Consider the following 20802-nt stretch of genomic DNA (forward strand, 5'->3'; position numbering starts at 1 on the left):
CACCGCAGGCCCGCCCGCCGTATAGACTGGCGCCCTGTGATAAGTGCACCAGCTCAGCGGTGCAGGGGTTTGCAGACACCCTCCCTCGGGCTATCACTCTCCTGCTCCCCTCGCCCTCGCCCTCGCCCGCCCTGAGCACCCGGCTCTCCAGCTCACTTCCTGACATCGTTAAAATAACCCATCCGGCCAGCGATGCTTAAAATTGAACTGTGGTTCAGGGGAGCAGTAGGCGCTCCCCCGCGAACCCCCTAATGTGTGAAACAGCCAAACAAGTAGCTCTCTCGTTTCTCAGGATCACGACTTACGGAGACCCTCTGTCAGTGGAGGTTAGTTTTCACGCAATCCTCTAACCTAGTGCTTAAAGGATAAACAAACGTGTTACTGAGACCTTTTCTTAAGAGCAGTATCTGCCTAAACGCCTGCCCTGCTGCCTGCTTGAGCTGTGGGCCTCGAAAGGGGAGGGGGTTCCGAGCCCCTCTGGCCACCGAGCGTGTGCCTCCAACACGACGGCGTTTGCACAGCTGAGGTTCGACGTGGAGGACTCTCTAGACGGTTGGAATTCTTTCATTTGGCACCGTGATTGCCTCAAATGATACATGTTTTCAGAGAGAGAAACAGCAAAAGTAAACTCGAACCAATTGGGACATTTATTCTCCAGGTTTAAAATTAATTTCCTGTATTTCTCCGGCTTTGAAAAAAAAAAAAATCTATTGGAACTGCAACCTTATGAGAAGAAAAGTCAGAAACTGTTTCTCTTACGCTGAGCCCAGGATCGGATGAAATGGAAGTGTAAGGATTTCCTGGGCGCTAACCCCCCGGAATTCTCCGGCTGAGAACTGAGGTCTGCAGGCTGTTTTAGGTTAAGACCTCGCTCCACTCCATGTTAGGTAATCAGATGTCATTTAGGCAAAATAAATGGGAAGTACTCAAGGAATCAGAGGGGTGAAAGAGCAGAATCTGGTTTGGATAAAAGTTTAATTCTTCAGTTCCAAGAGGCCTGGCGCTTCGAAGATGCTGAGCAAAGTCAGACAGGAGTGGCTGAGTAACGAAGATGGATGCGGCTTGTTATCAGCAAGCCGTTTACTAAGGCTTGACGCACCCTTAAACATTGCAGATAGTGCAGTGGCACTTGCCACTAAAGCCCTAATTAATGAAGAGCAGGCCCTAAATTAACAAAGCACATTTACAGATGAATTCTGGGCCCTCATTAAATGATGTTCAAATACCAGGCAGCAACCGTTGGCTTATTCCTGCTGGACCGCTCGGTGCCCTGGGTGTCGGGGAGGTGTCTCCATCCGGCTCTCGGGTCTCGAGGCCTGGGGACCGGCTGAAAGGGACCCGTTCTCAGGAGGCGGGGCCGAAGGGATGCAAGCTCTGCTGCGAGTGGTGACACCGGTGCCGCCATTTATCTGGGCTGGGAACCCATCTCCTCTGTAGCTGGTCCTGCCAATAAGTTTAAAAAAAAAAAAAAAAAAAAAAAAGTTTGAATCCCCACCAGCGCTGCCAAGGACGGAATGAGACTTTTCAGAGCGAGGCCCCGCCGTGCACTTTCGTGGGCGGGCTGGAATGTACCCCGGGGGCGGAGGGTTTGGACAATGTGTAGATTTGTTTGGCCAAAGCTTCATTAATAAACAATTAAGGGCTTGTGGTGAGGGAGCCGGGTCTGGCTGCAGCGGGCCGGGGTCCTGACTGCCCCTCCGTTGAAGCGGAGGCCCAGCCTGAAAGCGGAGGCGCGGTGCCCAGAGCCAGCCCCGAACGCTTTCTGCAGGAACAGTAGCCAAGCTAATTATCCTGCGCTGCTGTGGGGTGCGGGGCGGGGTGGGGGGGGTCCTCTTGATTTCGAGGAATCCGATGGGGAGCTGCAGCCTTGCAAGTAACAAGGATGTAGCCCCCGTGCGGGAAGGTGTATATGTGACTATTAAATAATAATTACCTTCAGGTCGCGCAGAGGTGAAGATGGAAGCCAAGTATGAGTAAGACATTGGAAAGTAAATTAAGTGAAAAAGAAACATTCTTTAAACTTTCCTGGGAGGTGGGAGTCACAGACGCCCTTGCAGCGGAGTCCACTGGACTGCAGAGGAGAGGGTGTTTAGGAAGCATCTCCCTCTGAGATGTTGGCTCTGGCCAAACTCCTGGGGCAGAGGCCTTGGGCGGCGAGGGGAAAATATTCCAGGTTTCTGAGCGGTCACTCGACAGAAAGCACGGCTGCCTGCCCACCGAGGGCCAGGGAGAGCCTGGAGGAGCCAGGGCAAATCCCGCACAGGCAGTGCCAAGAGCCATGTATGGTCAAAAGCAGAGGTGCTGGTCTCTGCTTTCCGCGCCTCGTTCCCACATGGGGCTTTTCAGCCTTGTGCTGGTGCATGTTCCGGCCCGGGGTATTCCTACGGCCCCAGGGAGACAGTATAAAAGCAAACTGGCTTTTGCCAAAGGAGAAGAAAAAATAACCCTTAATGTTTAAAACACCAAAGGGACTTGTGTTGAGGCTGAGGCTTAGAGATGTGTGTGTGTGTGTGTGTTGGGGGCGGGGGCTGTACCCTTCATGTCTGCCAGTGAAATATTCCTGAGTAATTAATGGATAGGAATTGAACGGAGTGGGGGGAAAAACAGGTGTTTCCCTTTTCCCAAGGGCATTTCTCATTTATTATATATCTAGTCAAAAGTTTCTTTCTGAGCAGACTTTGTCACATGCAGCTCAACAGGGGCTGTGTGAAAAGCACCCTGAGCGATCATTTTAAGAGCGGCCCGCATTCCACATGGTGTGACTGAATACGAATCCTTTATTCTTCCCAGCTTGACGATGAGATGGAGATTTAACCTCTGCTTGCCATCATTATCAGTTCCCTGAGTTTCTGAGTAGACGCCACAAAGCTCCTGAAAATGCAAGTTCCTGGATGTGTGTGCCCTCGCCCTGTTCCCCCCCACGCCCAAAGCCGTCCAAATACAGAGCTCAGGGGCCAGGAGGAGATCAATGGGAAGCAGTTTCTTGCTGCAGCATTCTACTGCATCTCTCAGAACTCCGCCCATGGGCTGTCTAGTCCCAGTGGTCACACAATTAGGAAAAAAAAGGAACCCAGAAAATAAAAGAATGAGCAAAGGACAGACACATCACAGCATCTTTTTCTGCCTCCATTTTAAGCTGCATCACCCAGCTCATCATAGCTTATGTGCGTGTGCTGCATTTCCTCAGGTTTCAAAAGCCTGGTGGTTGAATCAGAAACCCGAGTTTCCCGCTGTGGCACAGTGGGTTAATGATCTGGCTGGTCTCTGTGGCATTGCTGGTTCAGTCCTTGGCCCAGGACAGTGGGTTAAGGATCTGGCATCGCCGTAGCTGTAGATCACAGATGCGGCTCAGATTTGATCCCTGGCTAGGGAACGCCATGGGCCGTGGGTGTGGCCAAAAAAGGAAAAAAAAAAAAAAAAGGAAAGAAAGGAAAAAAGAAACGAGAAACGCATGTCAATAAAGAAACCAGGGAGTTTCCGTCGTGGCGCAGTGGTTAACGAATCCGACTAGGAACCATGATGTTGCGGGTTCGGTCCCTGCCCTTGCTCAGTGGGTTAACGATCCGGCGATGCCGTGAGCTGTGGTGTAGGTTGCAGACGAGGCTCGGATCTCGCGTTGCTGTGGCTCTGGTGTAGGCCGGAGACTACAGCTCCGATTGGACCCCTAGCCTGGGAACCTCCATATGACGCGGGAGCGGCCCAAGAAATAGCAAAAAAAAAATAAAATAAAATAAAATAAAGAAACCAAAAACACTGCCCTTTCCATAACCCTCACCAGCAAAATCTCAAGACTCCCCAGCCCGTTTTCTGATTCTCTGGCTCCCCAAGGAGACTCATATGCAACCAAAGCTGTTGCAAGCATCCTCCGCTTCCACCAGTGGCATCTTCTCAAACTTCGCTGCCATTCCTGACTCCCAGAATCACGCTCCAGGTGTTACAATTGGCATCTACCTTTCACCAGATATTTCCACCCTTGACATAGTCTCTTAAGATTCTGACCTTGGCCTGGGGACTCTTTCTTGGACCCACATAAAAGGGCCCCATTCTTTCTCAGTCTCACATATTATCTAGGCAGTTAGAGGCTAGCCCCTTATACTTCAGAGGGTCTTTTCCGTGGGGGACAAGTCATCAAACCCAAGCTGACAGCTATTAATTCTCTCCTCTCTCCAAAGGGCGTTTCACTGTCCGTTATACTCATCCAGAGAATAACGTCTAGGTGTCCCCACATTGGCTGACCGTACAGTATAGACCCTGACTCTGAGATCCTCAGATACACAGGAGGAGCTGAAACAATTTTACCGGAAATGTTGCTTCTGCACAGAAGATAATGTATTGATGCAGATCTTAGCCTTATCCTGTTACACCAGTGCTGTCATAGGACGGCTGCTTGCATTAAGTTCATCCTGTCTGTTGCAGAAAAGAAAAGAAAAGAACGAAAACCCAGAAAATGATCAAATACAACAAATACAAAAAAATCAATCAATCAATCAAACACAACAGCCGCTTGTCTGTCATTCACACACACACACACCCCTAGGACGGGTGCTTTTTCAAGTAGTGAGGCAGGGTCCTGGACTTGTTCCCTCTTGTAGGTCCACCGTCTTTAACATGTGCTCTTTTGCAGCGGACTGAGAGAAGGGGAGAAGCACCCTGTTTCCTTTCTTGTTGTTGTTGTTAACTATTTTTTAAAATTGAAGTATGGTCAATTTACAATGTAATGTTAGTTGCAGATTCTTTTTCCAGTGGTTTCCATGATAGGCTACAATAAGACATTGAATATAGTCCCTGTGCTATACAGCAGGTCCTTGTTTTTTGTCTATTTTAGATATAATAACAGATATCTGTTAATCCCAAACTCCTGATTTATCTCTTCCCTACACTGCATCTTAGTGCCTTTGACTCAGCCTCAACACATCACATACAATCCATTGGTGGAAGACAATTGCATGATCCCTTTTAGATGTAAGGGCTGGGGAGCCAAAAGTATAGTCTGTGGGCAGGAAATCACTTCCAAGCAACAACACTAACCCTGGAAAAGGAAGCACAAATGCTGCAGAGACCCAAACATCCCTGTCAGGGTACTAGACAGATATGTATCTTGACAAAACAACTATAACACTGTATATTCAATTTCACCTTGTTGTTTTTTTTCTTTCTCTTTCTTGTTTTTTTGTTTGTTTGTTTGTTTGTTTTTTAGGCCGGAACCCATGGCATATGGAAGTTCTCAGATTAGGGGTCAATCGGAGGTGCAGCTGCCAATCTGCACCACAGCTGCAGCAATGCTGTGGCATCTGAGCCATGTCTATGACCTACACCACAGCTCACAGCAACACCAAATCCTTGACCCACTGAGCAAGGCCAGGGATCAAATCTGAATCCTCACAGATACTAGTCAGGTTTGTTACCACTGAGCCAAGACAAGAACTCCTCAACTTATCCTTATTTTGAACTTTTATGTTCCAAGTGTAGTATCCTATTTAGTTCTTGCCATAAATCTAAAATATGGCAGGTCAGGTATTATTAGTCCACTTTACAAAAAGAGAAGTTATGGGAGTTCTCTTGTGGTTCAGCAGATTAAGGATCCAGCATTGTCACTGCAGCAGCTCAGGTCACTGCTGTGGTGAGGATTAGATCTCTGGCTCAGGGACTTCCACATGAACAGGTGCAGCCAATGAGAGAGAGAGAGACAGAGAGGGAGAGAAAGCATGGAATCTTAAGAAATTTGCTGAAGGATAAACATGAGTTAGAGAAGATGATATCAATGGGAATGGCAGAGTAAGGACCTACAGAACTCTGCCTCTTCATGAAGTAAAAAGAACACTGGCAAAATTGTCAAAATTAAATTTTTCCGAACTCTGAAAATTAACCAAAGTATTGCAGTGATAGTGTTTACTCAAGAAAAACAGCTGAATCTCCATAAAAAAAATCAAGATTTATGGCATTATGGCACGCCCTATTCCCATCCCCCTCATCTCAGTGCTAATGTAAACTTGAAAAACCAAAAACCCCGCAATTAAAATTAAAATCACTGGCCTAGCAGCCACTGGAGATTGCCAAAAAACTGTCATTATTTGACCAGTCCATCAGTTCCTGGGAAATCCCACTCGAAGGACTATAATTATTTGACCTGACTCAGAGCTCACTTAGTGCGAACAACCTTTTCCCTGAAGATGTTTATCAAAAACAGTCAGCAGCAATTGTATAATCTTGCAGTTGCCTGGGAAAGCAATGAGTTGTAGCAATCATGAAGCTAACCAAAAACCTTAAAATAAAAACTATGAAAATGAAATATTCATTGGGGCTTTAAAAATCTTTGACATATTCCTGGCAATCTAGAAATCCTTGTGCATGCATAGGGCTGGACACATGCCCAGGTAACACCTGAGAAGGCCCTACACTCCAATTTCTGGCTAACTTTGAGGTTCTGTGGAAGCAAGAAATAAAGGCTTATGCAGAGTTGTAAACTATGAACCTGAGGGTTGGAGATATATCCCAATACACATACAAACCCTTTTAGCAGGGGCTAAGAGACTTTTTGGTTCCTGGCATTTTAAGAAAATCCTTTCCAATTATTAGCTTAGCACCAAGCAAAGATGTCAGTGGTTAAACATGACAAAGAAAATAGAGAACATAATTAGTTCAAGAGAGTCCCTAAACAAACAAACAACAATGAATTCTGGGTTTGAGTTCCAGAGTTGCTGTATTATATTATTTTAAATGTCCACTTTTAACAACAAAAAAAGTTGTGAAACATGTGAAGAAACAAGAAAGTGTGATCCTTGCACAGAAAAAAAAAAAAAATCAGTCATGAGAAACTGTCCCTGAAGATGTCCAGATGTTAGACTTACTAGACAGAGATTTAAATCAGATATTTTAAATATATTCAAATATATTCAAGGGCACCACAGCTAAAGAATTTAAAACAAGTATGAGAACAATGGCTCACCAAATAGAAAATATCTAAGTATGTAGATATTTTTATTTTTAAAAAACAAAAATAGAAATTCTGGAGTTAAAAGTACAATAGTTGAAATTTTAAGAATTTACTAGAGGGTCTCAATATCAGATTTGAGAGCTGGCAGAAGAATCAAGGAACTTGTCAATAGGTCAATCAAGATTATCCAGTCTAAAGAAATGACAGAAAAATTAAAGAGGAAAAATGCACAGTCTTAGACACTTATGGCATGCCAAAAGGCTACCAACATATACATAAGGGAGACCCCATAAGAAAGAAGTGACAGTGGTAGAAAGAATATTTGAAGAAATGATAACCAGAACCTCCCCAAAACATGATTTAAAAATCATTAATTCACACATCCAAAAAGCTCGATGAACTATAAATAGGAAAAACTCAAACACATTCACACCTAGACACAAAATAATTGAATTGTTGAAAGGCAAAGAGATCTTGAAAACAGCACGAGAAAGTGACTCATCATGTACCATAAATTATCATGATTAATATCCATTTTTTAATCAGAAATTATGGAGGACAGGAAGCAGTGGAATAATATATTCCAAGTGCTAAAAGAAAAGGATTACTAAGCAAGAGTTCTATGTCTAGCAAAACTATCCTTCAAAAATGGAGGAAAAATTAAAACATTCCTAGATGAACAAAAACTAAGAGAATTTGTCATTAGCTGAGCTGCCCTACAATAAATACTGAAGGGAGTCCATCATGGTGAAATGAAAGGACGCTAGCAATAAATCAAATCCCGATGAAGAGATGGAAGACACTGGTAAAGGAAACTACATAGGTAAATTTTAAAAATAGTGTAATTGTATTTTCTGTTTGTAATTCTTTTATTTTTTTGAAGAGTAAAAGGCAACTACATAGAGCAATGATTGTAACTGTCAATGAGCAAATAATGCATGAAAATGTCATTTGTATGACAAAAGCTGTGACATAGGCGGAGGGAATGCAGCTAGGAACAAAGTGAAATCGAAATTGTTTGCTTGTGTACAAACCAAACTGTGATAAATTATAATGTTAATTGCAATCACCATGGCCACCACTAAGGAAATGACTCAAAAGCTATAGTAAAAGCAAAAACAAGCGGATTAAGATGCCACAGTAGAAAATGCCTCTGTCACACAGAGGTCACCAGTAGAAAAAAATAAAACAAATAAGACATAAGACAAACAGACAGCAAGTTAAAAACTAGTAAACATCAATCCTACCTTGGTAATTACATTAAATGTAAATGAATTAAATACTCCAATCAAATAAAAGACAAAGATTGGCAGAATGGCTTTTTAAAAGCATAATTTAACTATATGATGTTTACAAGTGACATACTTTAGAGTCAAAGGTGGAAATAGGTTGAAAGTAAAAATAAGGTAAAAGATATATTACACAAATAGCAATCAGAAGAGACCTTGAATGGCAATACTAATGTCAGAAAAAGTAGACTTTAAAACAAAAGTTGTTACTACAGATAATGAGGAATATTTTAGAATGATAAAATTGTCAATCCATCAGGATGATATAATTATAAACCTACATGCACTTAACAACAACAAAAAAATAAAATCCATAAAGCAAAAGTGTATTTTATTTCTTTTATGGCTGAATAATATTCATTGTATGTATAAGACATTTTCTTTATTATGTAACAGATGTATCTTGAAAGTGTTAAGCTCAGGGAAAGAAGTCAGACACAAAAGGCTGCATATTGGATGATTCCATGTATAGGACATGCTCAGAATAGGCAAATTCAGAGAGACAGAAAATAGACTTGTTGCAAGAGTTATAGAGAGAGAGTGATGGCTAATGAGTGTGGGATTTCTTTGAGGGTGATAAAAATATTCTGGAATTAGATAATTACGTCAGGTGCATAGCTTTGTGAATACAATAAAACCACTGGATTGCATACTTTAAAATGGTGAATTTTGTAGTATATGAATTATATCTCAATTTAAAAACTATAATAAATCTTATCCACATTTTCCTCTCTCACTCCCTCTCTCTCTCTCTCTCTCTCTCTCTCTCACACACACACACACACACACACACACCAGGGGTTAGAAGTGAATGAAGATTTGATTGTAAATATGTCTGACACTGAAACTTTGCTTCTTTTGTCACTATGTAGTTTCCTGTCACTTAGAATAAAAAAAAAAGCACTAAAATAGCTCCAAGATTTTTGCAAAGTTTATTAATCATTGTCCTAGAAAAAGTTCATTTGACGTTAATATTTATATCAATTTTTTTAATGTCACGTAAAAAATTGTGATAAACTTAGAGGCTTAAAACAACCCAAATTTATGATTTCACAGTTCCATGGATCAGGCATCTAGGTGCTGGCGAGTTGGGTATTTTGTTCAGCGTGTCACCAGGCTAAAACCAAGATGTCAGCCAGGACTGCAGACCTCATCTGGGCCTCCATGTCCTCTTCCAAGCCATCTGGCTGTTAGAAGAATTCAGTTCTAGAAGGCTGTAGGACTGAGGCCCCCACCTTCTCTACCAAATGGCCCTTTCCAAAACTAGAAGTTTACTTCTTGAGAGCTAATGGGAGAGCAAGGCTGTTGCTTCTTCTGTTCCTGATTTCTAGACTCTCTTTTAAATGGCTTATCTAATTAGATCAGCCTCACCCCAAATAATCCTCCTTTTGTTAACTGAAGGTCAATTGATTAGGGACCTTAATCACAGTTGTAAAAAAACCCCGCATTCACCTTTATCAGACCTTGTAACCTAATCAAGGGAGTGACAATCTTATCATATTCACAGGTCTAGCCCACACTCAAGGGGAGAATGCACAGGACGTGGGGCATCGGGGTTATCTCAGAATTCTGCCAACAAAAAGTATGGTTTCTCATGTATGTCAACCAAGACTGGGCCTCGCAAAGATATGAAAATATATGAGCTTGGTCAATATGTGGACCGTGGGGAGTCTTGGTCAAGCCACACTCCATTAGAACCAGGATCAGCTTAAGCCTAAGAACAAACAGTAGCTTCCAAACCTGGATGCCCATCGGAATAACCTGAGAAATCCTGCATTCCACCTTCTAGAATTTCTGACTCAACATAAAAGTATAGCTATCCCCATGCCATCCCCTACACAGACACAAACACACACACACACACACACACACACACACACGCACACACCCTATGTTATTGAGACTCCAGATTTCAGATGAGCAACAGCATTGAGAACCATTACCCTTAGACTCTACAAGCCACAATTAATTGAGAAGAATGAAAACAGCAGAGTGAGGAAACACTATGCCAGCTTGCAAAATAATTAAATTTATGGACACATCTAACAACATACAGTATTTAATTTAATCACTGATGATTCCTCCTCACTTTTTATTCATAGGAGGAAAACCTACAGCCTAGGAAAGGAAATCTGTGGTCGAAATATTTGCTATACTTGAATTCAAATCTCCACCCCACCTGGAACTCGTTAATACGCTCCATCCATTACTGAAGGTCTCAGCCTCAGGTTCTATCAGTAGCTGTTCCGTCTACCTCTCAGGAGGATGGTGATGATGAAAAGGTTTGCTGAGTTCTAAACACGAGTTGTTAGAGAAAATCTGAGTCTTTGTCCTGCAGTCTTGTTGACTTTGAACCACAGTAATTCCTTGGGTCTGTTCAACGAGCATCCTGGAGGACCTGGTCCTCCTCCCCTTCCTCCCCCTTCAGGGGCAGAGAGAAGAACTTTCCAGAAGAGGACGGCTAGACCTGCCCCCGTGCTCTCAGGATGCCCTCCACGCCCACCGCTCAGCCTCCCCTTTGTGGGCTGTTGGAAAGGGAGAGAGCCCTACTTCCTTGCATATTAAAGGCTGTCTGAAGGCGGAGGGACAATGGTCCCTAGGAAATGTGAATATCACACAACCTCCTCCTGCAGCACACGGACGACACGTGAACTGGGCACGCATGGCCAATCACAGGACAAAATCCCGCTTCCGCATCCACCACACTGTAATCCCCTTTGCACCCACTTGGTTAGCTGTGACTCGTAAACCCTCAGAACCAGCTGACTGCCACTGGCTTACCCACTGCCTGGCTCTCAGTGCTTCACTTCTTCCAGTGGGAGAGGTTAAGAAAGGCAGAATACATGGACCAACATGAAAGGGAAAGAGAAAATTCTGCCTAAAAATAGGGCCGTTAACATCTGGCCATTCATTTTCTCAAACGTGCAAATAATCACACCCGTTTTCTCTCACTTGAAGGACCGTTCGGAGAATGAAGGAAGATGATGATTGTCAAACGAAGTTTGGAGTCCGATGAGCACTGAATAATCCTGTTTTAAGAGCAAGATCCAAAGTGGGCCCAATAAAATGAGGGGGTTCTAATTCTTGCTCCCCGTATCTCTTCCCACGTGTCCTATGATGCTGGTATCATTGTTTGTGGATGTCCAAACATTGGACTGTACAGTCCTTCCGAGGAGGCACTGTCCTGTTTGTTCAGAATTTTGGCTGCAGGAAGAGCCCAAAGGAAGTGCTCTGGTAGGTGCTTATTTTCCTGTGACCAGCAGCCCAGAGCCATGACACCTCATAGGCATGGAAGCCTCAGGTGGCCAGGGAATTTTATCTGTCTGTTTTACGTCTATACCCCCATCCCTTTAGAACCCTGCCTGGTACAGAGTAAGCACTCAATAAATATTTCCTGAGTAAATGAATGAGAAAATGCTTGCTGGCTTGAGTTAAATGAAGGTACATTTTTTTTCTTTTTTGGCTGTCTTGCAGCAGATGGAGTTCCCATCCAAGCCACAGGTGCGACCACCACAGGTGGCCACACAGATCCAAAACCCATCGTGCCAGACCCGGGATCAAACCTGTGTCTTAGCACTGCAGAGATGGCACTGATCCCATTGTGCCACAGTGGGACCTCCCAGGTAAAATTTGATTTTGACAGAGTGAAATGGCAGCTGCTTCAGCCTCAAGTAGAGGAGCAGCAAACCTGGCTGAAGGCACAGTCCCGTCATTGGGATGCCCGCCTTGCCCTTATCTTGCTCTCGGAACGGCTCTCTTGCCCTCTCTGCCTCTCTCCTGCTCAGCCCAGCACAGTCATGCTGTCCTATGACTGCTCGAAACCCTGCCTTGGATTCTGGCCCAGGCCTCCTATTCATGCCCCCAAATGCCCTCGCCCTCCGGCCCCTTCCATTTGCCCCTTCCCCATCACACCCCGCACAGCCAACTTGGGAGAGCTCTCCTGTACACGGTTCAGGAGTGTAGCTGTTTCTGCTTTGTTCTGTCCTGCTTCCTGAGTGTCCTTCCTGCCAGGACCCCAACTCGCCCGGCCCCCACACCTCCGAGAGTACACTCACCACTGTCACTTCTGCCTTGTCATTTGCTACTGACCACCTGTCTTCTTGGAGGGATGTTATATTTATTAGTCTGGGTTCTCCAAAGAAACGGAACCAACAAGGTGTCTATATGGAAAGAGATTTATCACAAGGAATTGGCCCACATGATGAGGACAGCTGAGGCATCCCAAGATCATGGTCAACAAGCCGGGGACCCAGGAGAGTGGAGGGTGTGGTCCCAGGAGGAGGGCTGGCAGGACTGCGGCTCAGGAAGAGCTGTTATTTCCCTTTGAAGGAGAAGGCTGGCCAAGGCTGATGACCCGGATAAAGGTGTCAAGCAGAAGGGACTTTCTTACTTGGAAGACAGTCTGCCTTTTCGCTCTATGCTGGCCTGCAACTGATGGAACAAGGCCCGCTCAGGCCGGGGAGGGTAATCCACCTTCCCGCCTGTCTCGCGACGAAGGGTGAACCTCACAGATGCGCCCCCACAACTGTTTGACCAGATAGCAGGGTACCCAGGGACCAAGTAAGCTGACACATTCAACTAACCATCACAGCCCTAAACTTGTCACCTGTCACCTGTTAAACCCTAAAATAAGCTTCTCTGAGGTGCCTGTTTTCTTCCTGTCTCCTGGAACTGCAAAGCGGTGGGTCCGAAGCAGGGCTATGGAGGGGAAGAGGCTCTCCCAGCCCCTGCCCTGTCTCTCCTCCCAAACCCGGGGCTCCAGAACTGGCCTGGGGCAGGAGAGTCCCCCCCTCCTCAAGATGTGCCCCTCACACCTGCCAGGAGGGGCTGCTTGGAGCCACAGCATCTTTGTCTTCCTTCTCCACCTGCGCTCCAACCACTCCTACCAACGTTAACTTTGTGCCTAAAACACACTCACCCTTTTCATCTGTGTAAGTCGCCGTGGCTGCCTGACGACCAGGCACCCTGATCGCCCATATTCATGCGGTGAAATGTGTCACGTGCACATCATTGCACGTTTTATTCGGTACTGAGCACGGCATCAGGTTGAAAGACTCGGGGTGAATAATCAGAAGGCAGGAGTTTGAACACTGGTACCATCACTTGCTGGAAATAAGAAAAATGAACAAAACATCTACAACGATTAAGCCCCAGGTGTCTGATATTTTCCCTTGTCTACTTGGCAGCACCCATGTGAGCAGAAATGAAACAAGGGGCCAATCCTGGTAACGGAAGTCCTTCGTAAATGATAAGGTGCTATTGCAAATACAGCATAGTCTTACATTATTCTCAGGCTTCACGATTTGTTTATAGACGCCTCCACGCGTGACTTTAAAAACGAGCTTTAAAAAGCCTTCTGAAAGACAAGGGCTTCAGACAAACTCTGCTGTAAAGCTCCAGAAATCAAATAGAAAAGGAGAGAAAGAAATACACCCAAGCTTTCGAACATGCAAAGATCCAAGAGCAGAAATGGCTGTGCAATCGCTGCAAATAATAAGTGCTTTGTCCTCGGAGGAGGCATCCCGTTCCCCATCGCGGGACCGCGATGCTGTACTTTAAGCAAGGCCTTCATTTATCATCAGAATGATATCGGGTATCATGCAGACCAGCTGTGAGGCTCTCCAAGGGTGAAAGAGACGGGACAAATTGTGTCCAAGGGCCCAGGGAGAGGGGGTCACAGCTCCTCCAGCGCAGCGCACACAGCCCATCCGGCAACAGCGAAACGGCCGTGACTCGAACGCCGCAGAGCAGAGCTGGGGTCGGGTCAGAAGCGTATACCGGGAGAATTTATATCTCTGCTTTATAATGGATGTTCTCTTGTGCTCAAAAAGCGTCCGTGAATTATGAAAGACATTTATCAGACATTAGAAAAATTCCAACGTTGGAAAAAATTTACCATCATTTATCAGAGGCTTGAAGCTACAGTGTATTTTTCATTATGCGATATGGAAACACATGTGCGATGAGTGGGTGGGTTTCTGGTTCAACACGAAACCCACACTGGCCCCCGGGTAATTGGATTCAGCCGAATACAGGACAGTGCACTCCAGGGCCTTGAGCATCGCTAAGGGAGAAACAAAAAATCATCCCAAATGGTACTTAAACCCAACAGTGGACATCTCCATACTAGGTAACTTAACCTCTGGTATCACACGGCGATGAAGGCACTGGGCTTGAACATGACCAAGTCGAAGGCACCGAATGTTCGACCGTAGGCAGGATAAACTCCATCTTAGACCTGGTCTCTCAATCTAAACTCGCTGAGGCTTTCCAGTCCTCATCGCATCTGCATCTCCATGGCCTCATCAGGCCTTAATTGTGTCTCATCGATCTCAGTTTGTACCTCTGGCAGGTACATCACAACTTAACTTAGACACACCAGCGTGTTCTACGTGCCGGTTGTCCTTGATCCTCCAGACGGTCTTGCGGGGGCTTCAGAGAGGACCGGAGAAGAACGTTCACTCTCTCCTTGCATGCGAAAAATTAGGTCAAAGGATGGCTACTCCAAGGTCAAACCCCTGCTAAATATCAGAGCCATGAGGTGAGCCCTAGGCCAGGGTTCCTTAAATATGGAAACGAACTTCTTGGAGCTTAAGGCTATGAGACCCTCACCACGTGGTCCTCTGGGGCATCTCGTAATTTCCTCTTCAGGAGCTCCTTAAGAAGAGCATAAAGGCATATCCAGCTGGAACCATTTACGCAAACTGTACAGCCTGGAGGCAGGGGATGGACTTAATGACCCTAGGCTAATCAATTCCTGCTTCCTCACACAAGGAGTGATTGCAAAGTAATGATCCACCAGCCCCAGACAAACATCACAGTTATACCTTAAATGAAGTTTCTGATTCTTCATTCCATGATAAATGCATGGTTAATCCTGATCCCTGATCCATCATAAATTGCTCTTCTCTTCAGGGTCACTCGGTGACATCTGACTGGGAGTTGTGGAGGAAGTTGAGCGGGAGAGCTTCAGCAGGAGTGGGCGCGATAGTGTAGGTACTGAGAGTGTTCGCCTTCATCTGTTGCCATCTGTCTTTATTTTGCTAACCCGCTCAATCGGACACCATCGGTGTCAACAGACAGAAAAATGCTTTTCTTCAACGTTAGGCACCATATCTTCTGGCTTCACCTCCTGCATCTCAGACAGCCCTGGATCATCGTAGGCAGGGCTGCAAGGATCCCTTCGCTCCCTGAAGTGGCTCCGGACAGTCGTGCCGTTTCAGGCATGGTTCCGAAGCCACAACGAGGTTTTGGATTCCATCTCAGTGCTCCCGTGCTTGGCAGCAGATTTCTCCCCTCTTACACAGAAAGATCCAGAATTCGACCTTTAGCTCATCCTCCAAGAATGTGGACTCAAGCTGAGGGATGGGGGGGTGACGGTTAAGCCAACTGCTTTTTATTCTTTCCAACAGATTGTGATGGAGGCAGCCACTCTCTTTCCCCAGGACCCCCACCCCACCCACCACGAAAAAACCAGAAGAACCCTGTGTTTTTGCTACTGTGTACTACATGGAAAAGTCATTCATTTGATGACTTGAGTAAAAAGTTTCCCCAAAAGAAGTTTGCCTTATAATTTCTAAGAAATCTGCCATCTCTGGCCCATTGAGGGGTGTCTTTCACATCTTTATCACTCCTATATAGTCTGTCAACTCTGGGAAGAATTGAACAACTCTAAAAGTCTAATTCGCATTATCGAGGAGCCTGTGGCGCACTGCCCAAATCCATCCACCCACCCCTCTGCTATGGGAAGAAGCTGCATCCTTCTCTAGGACTCAACTTAGAACATCACCTCACCCAGGGGTGACACCACCTCCCCTCGGGCTTCCTTATCCCACGACTGGTCCCTGCAAGGGTATCAAGGGCCAATCCTCCAGCCCCGGTTCAGGACGACCCTGCAAGGCTAACCCAGCTTCAGGGATGCCCAAGCGGCCATGTGACCGGGGCCCCAGGAACCCGAAGCCTTGGTTGGGACTGCATTGCAGCTCGACTCCTCCCTCTCCCTAATTCCCTTCCTCCTATTCCCTTCCCTGAAAGGCAGGGTACTCTCCAATACACACTCTCAGAGTCTGTTTCCTAAAGAACCTACCTCGCAGCATGGATATTTTGGATGATAACAGACGTAGGAACCATGATCAAATGCATCGCAGTTTGTTGACTTGTGTCTGCTCTTCAATATGATCAGTGATTTTGAGCTTTGGGCTGGAGGGAGGCTTCATAATAGACAACGGTTGTCACAGGGGGCAGGGGAAGTTGCTGAACCAGGCAGAGAACATGCAGATGTTATTCTTTCAAATGCAACTAATTGTACTGTGTTAAAACACTAAATCATTGAGTCACCTACCAACAGCCTATCGGTGGAAACGTAGGTCTCTGTGCAGAAGAGGATAAAGACACCACTCCTACTCCCCCAACTATTCCTATGTTATGTGCTCTCTGTCTGACCTTCCTATCTCCTCTGAAGGTCACCTATTGATGGGATCTTGCCCTCCCACCCTTCTCTTCTTATCTTTGGAGACAAAATCCCAACCGTGGATCGTCTTATGACTGTTTGGGGAGAAATAGCGCCAGGAAGGGAAGTAAGCACGCCATGCTTGAAAAGCTTGAGAAGTGGCTCCTGGCTCTGCGGCTGCCCGGCTGACAGCTGTAGCTCTTCCGCAGTCCTCTGGCCAATGGCTGTGTGGTCAGAGTACCCAGTTTCTCTTCCTTATGCTCTGTTATGCTATGTAGTTCTTGACGCATCTAGACCTGTGTTTCCTGCCTCTGACAGTCATCTGCTTTATCTCCAGGGACAGTAGGAAAACCAAAAATGATTGAAATACGAAGGATTTGAACTTATTAACTAGAAAGCATATATTTCCTATATTACCATTAGAAGGCAGTAAAAGGGACATGAAATCAAGGTAACGGTCCTACGTTTTACAACTCCCAAGCTACTAGGAGTCATTTTATCACTCCAGCCCAGAATTACTGCCTGTGACTATCTGGTTCCATTCAAGCACCCAGTAAGAAGACAGGACGAATACAGGCCACTTCCAGAATGGTTGACTTTTGAAATCACCAACAATGTCAATGCCTTTTCCTAATAGAGTGGAAAATACCCAAATAAAACTGTCCCCATTTAGCCAAGATACTTATGTCTCTTTTGTGGCCATGGTATGTTACTTCAATTTTTGTAAACAGCTGCTAGGTTATAACCCTGTAATTTTAATATCCACCCCTAATGACAAGGTAAAGCATCTGACATAAATGTTGACCCAAAAAGTAAGAGTGTGGTTATAAAAGAAAGGAAACTGATCATACTACCCAAAGATATCTGTAGAACAATGCAATTTCTATAAAAATTTCAGTGGCAATTTTTAGAGAAATTGAACAAACCATCCTAAAATCTGTATGGAACTACAGAAGATCCCCCAAACCAAAGCAATCTTGAGAAAGAAGAATATAGCTGGATGCATCACACTCCCTGATTTCAAACTATACTATCAGGCTGTAGTAATCAAAACAGTATGTTACTGATATAAAAACGACACATACATCAATGGAATAGAGTTGAGAACCCAGAAATAAACCCAGACATATATGGTCAACTGATGTTTGACAAGGGAGCCAAGAAAGTTCAATGGGGAAGGGATAATCTCTCCAATAAATGGTGCCAGAAGACTGGCTAGTCACCCACAAAAGAACGTAATTGTACCCCTACCTTAACACCACTCAAAAATTAACTTGAAATAGATTAATGAGTTAAATGTAAGACCTGAAACCATAACCCACCTAAAAGAAAACCTAGAGAAAAAACTTGACAATGGCCTTTCCAAAGATTTCTTGGATATTACACCAAAAGCTCAAGTAACAAAAGCAAAAATAAACAACTGGACTACACAGCAAAAGAAATAGCCACAAAATGAAAAGACAACCTATGGAACAAGAAAAAAATATTTGCAAACTATACACCTGCTAAAGGGTTTATATATGAATTACATAAGGAACTCATATGACTCAATAGCAAAACAAAACAAAAACAAGTTAAAAAAAACAGATAATCTGGTTTTAAAATGAGCAGAGAATTTGAATAGAGATTTTTATAAAAAAGATATACAAATAACCAACAGTTACATGAAAAAATGCACACCATCCCTAAACATTAGGAAGATGCAAATCAAAATCATGAGGAGAAATCACCTCACACCATTAGAATGGCTATTGTCAAAAAGACGAGACAGCACGCGTTGGCAAGGATGTGGAAAAAAAGAAACATTTATACACTGTTGGTGGGAGTGTAAATTGGTAGAGGCACTATGAAAAACAGTATGAAGGAATTCCTCCAAAAATTAACTACCATATGATCCAGCAATCTCATTTCTGGGTATGTATCTGAAGGAAATGAAATCATTATCATGAAGCAAGGAGATAGGTGCCCTCCCATGTTCATTGCCGCATTATTCACAGTAGCCACAGTATGGAAACAATGTAACTATCCATCAGCCAAGGAATGGATAGAGAAAATGTGGTGTATATTAACAAGGGAATATTATTCAGCCACTAAAAAAGAAGGAAATCCTGCCATTTGAAACAACATGGATATACCTTGAGGGTATTATGCTCAACAAAATAAGTCAGACAGAGAAAGACAGATACTGTATGATTCCACTAATAGGTGGAATCTAAAGAAGTCAAACTCACAGAAAAACAGAGTAGCACCATGGTCGCCAGGTGCTAGGGGTGGGTAGATGAAATGGGGAGATACTGGTCAAAGGCTACAAACTTCCAGTTATCAGGTAAATAAATTCTGGGGGTCTCACGTGCAGCATAGAGACTCTCTCCAACAGGACTGTGCTGTATACCTGAAAGTTGCTAAGCATAGACCTTAAATGCCCTTACCACATTCACACACAAAAATCTAACTACCGAGGTGATGAATGGGTTCACTAACCATATTGTGATAATCGTTTTGCCACGTATATTTGTATCAAATCCTCGTGTTGTACATCTTAAACTTACACAGTATTATGTGTCAATTATATTTCAATAAAACTGGGAAAAATGAGAGAAAGGAGGCTGAAGAGAAGATAGAGAACGAGTCGATATTCTATTTTTCAAAGGCTTTCATTGGTAATGCTGCTTTTGCAACCACATAGCAACAAAGCATTTGAAATAACTTGACAATCTAAGCATTAAAAACTTACACTGAGGTGAGGGGTTTATAGAAAGCAACTTCCCTCCAATGCTGTCTGCTCCACTGCTGCTGCTGCAAACAACCAACATGAAAAATGTATTCCCCAAGTTAGACGGTCAGTGTCTCAGCAGAGAAAGGGTGAAATAAAGAGAACCTGATTCCAGCCAGTCCGGGTCTGAGCACCAATGAGAGTTTCTTTAGATGACGTAATGCTTGAATCCTGATATCCTTTTGAAAAGAGCTTGTGGTTGAAGTTTTCTCTAAACCAGACTGAACTGGAATTTCCTCCCATCCAGAGACAGTCTCCTTCTCTCCCTCCTACACGGCTTTCTTAGGTAGGTTTGTTCAAAAGTAGTAATGTCCTTTCCTAAAGTTTGACAAGAAGCACCTTTCGTAATTGCAGTTTGCATTTGGAGTCTTTACACGGTCTGGGTCCACATCCCTGGGGCCCCCCTCATCCTTCCTTGGTGATGACAGGGGACTAAGGGGTGGATAGAAAATGCAGGTGGGCACCACCTCCTCTCGGTCATCCCGAATCCTGGCTCTTTCCATGTGTCCTTCACACGGCTCTTGGGGTGGGGATGCTTGCGACAAAGGAAGACAGACCCACACTTCCAGGTACAGAGCCAGATGGGAAAGTTGCTGCCGTCTGTGTGGCGTTATCCTCGTGTCCACTAGCCTGCTGTTGTCACCCAGCTAAGTGGGATGGTTCCAGGTGACCGCAGGTCTGGTGAACTCAGGAATCCTGCTCAAGGAAACGGTGAAACTGCTCACTCTCTGAAAGGCTTCGCCACCGACCTGAGGACGTGAGGGACACGGGAGGGGGCGAGGGGAGCGCTCTTTGGATTCTGACTTAGGCACCCTTTTAGCTGAAATCCTGGACCTTTCAAGACAGTTAGCGTCAGGAAATGGCAGGAGGTTTGGTAAAGATTCTCAGGGCACAGCCAATGTTGGCTGAGAAACAATGTCCCTTATACAAACTATTTTTGGATTTAAAAAACCTTCTTCTGAAAGAATTCGCCATTTGCCACCCCATTAAATCAAACCTTCAGATCCTGGTTAACCAATAACCTCATTTGGAATATACCAGCCAAATGGAGTAAGTTGGACAAAAAAAAAAGAAAAGAAAAAAATAGCCATTAGTTTTCAAAAGCTAATGTATGTCAAATGTCCTGGCACTGAATGAGCTAATATATAAGTGAAGAGTCTTTGGAAGCAAAACAGCTATAAAAATAGAAGACGTCATTATTTGTAAGACCATTGGCTCTTCTCATTGTCTTTCTGTAGTGTCGTCTCCAAGAGAAGAGGAACCACTTTTCTTTTGATCTCTATGGCATCCTTTTTTCGTAACACAGTACCTGGAACCCTGGAGCATCATAAACATCTGATAAAGATTTGCTACCCTG

General features: G+C 44.5%; 1 long non-coding RNA gene across 1 annotated transcript; it reads right to left on the bottom strand.

The window, feature by feature from the left end:
• Window positions 626-19553, bottom strand: LOC110260392. The gene is made up of 2 exons (XR_002343643.1): window positions 19407-19553; window positions 626-1443 (listed from the first exon to the last, which is right to left on the bottom strand). It is a non-coding gene; the product is annotated as an uncharacterized LOC110260392 (long non-coding RNA).

The sequence above is a fragment of the Sus scrofa genome, chromosome 4, assembly GCF_000003025.6.
Source record: "Sus scrofa isolate TJ Tabasco breed Duroc chromosome 4, Sscrofa11.1, whole genome shotgun sequence".
NCBI classification, from domain to species: domain Eukaryota; kingdom Metazoa; phylum Chordata; class Mammalia; order Artiodactyla; family Suidae; genus Sus; species Sus scrofa.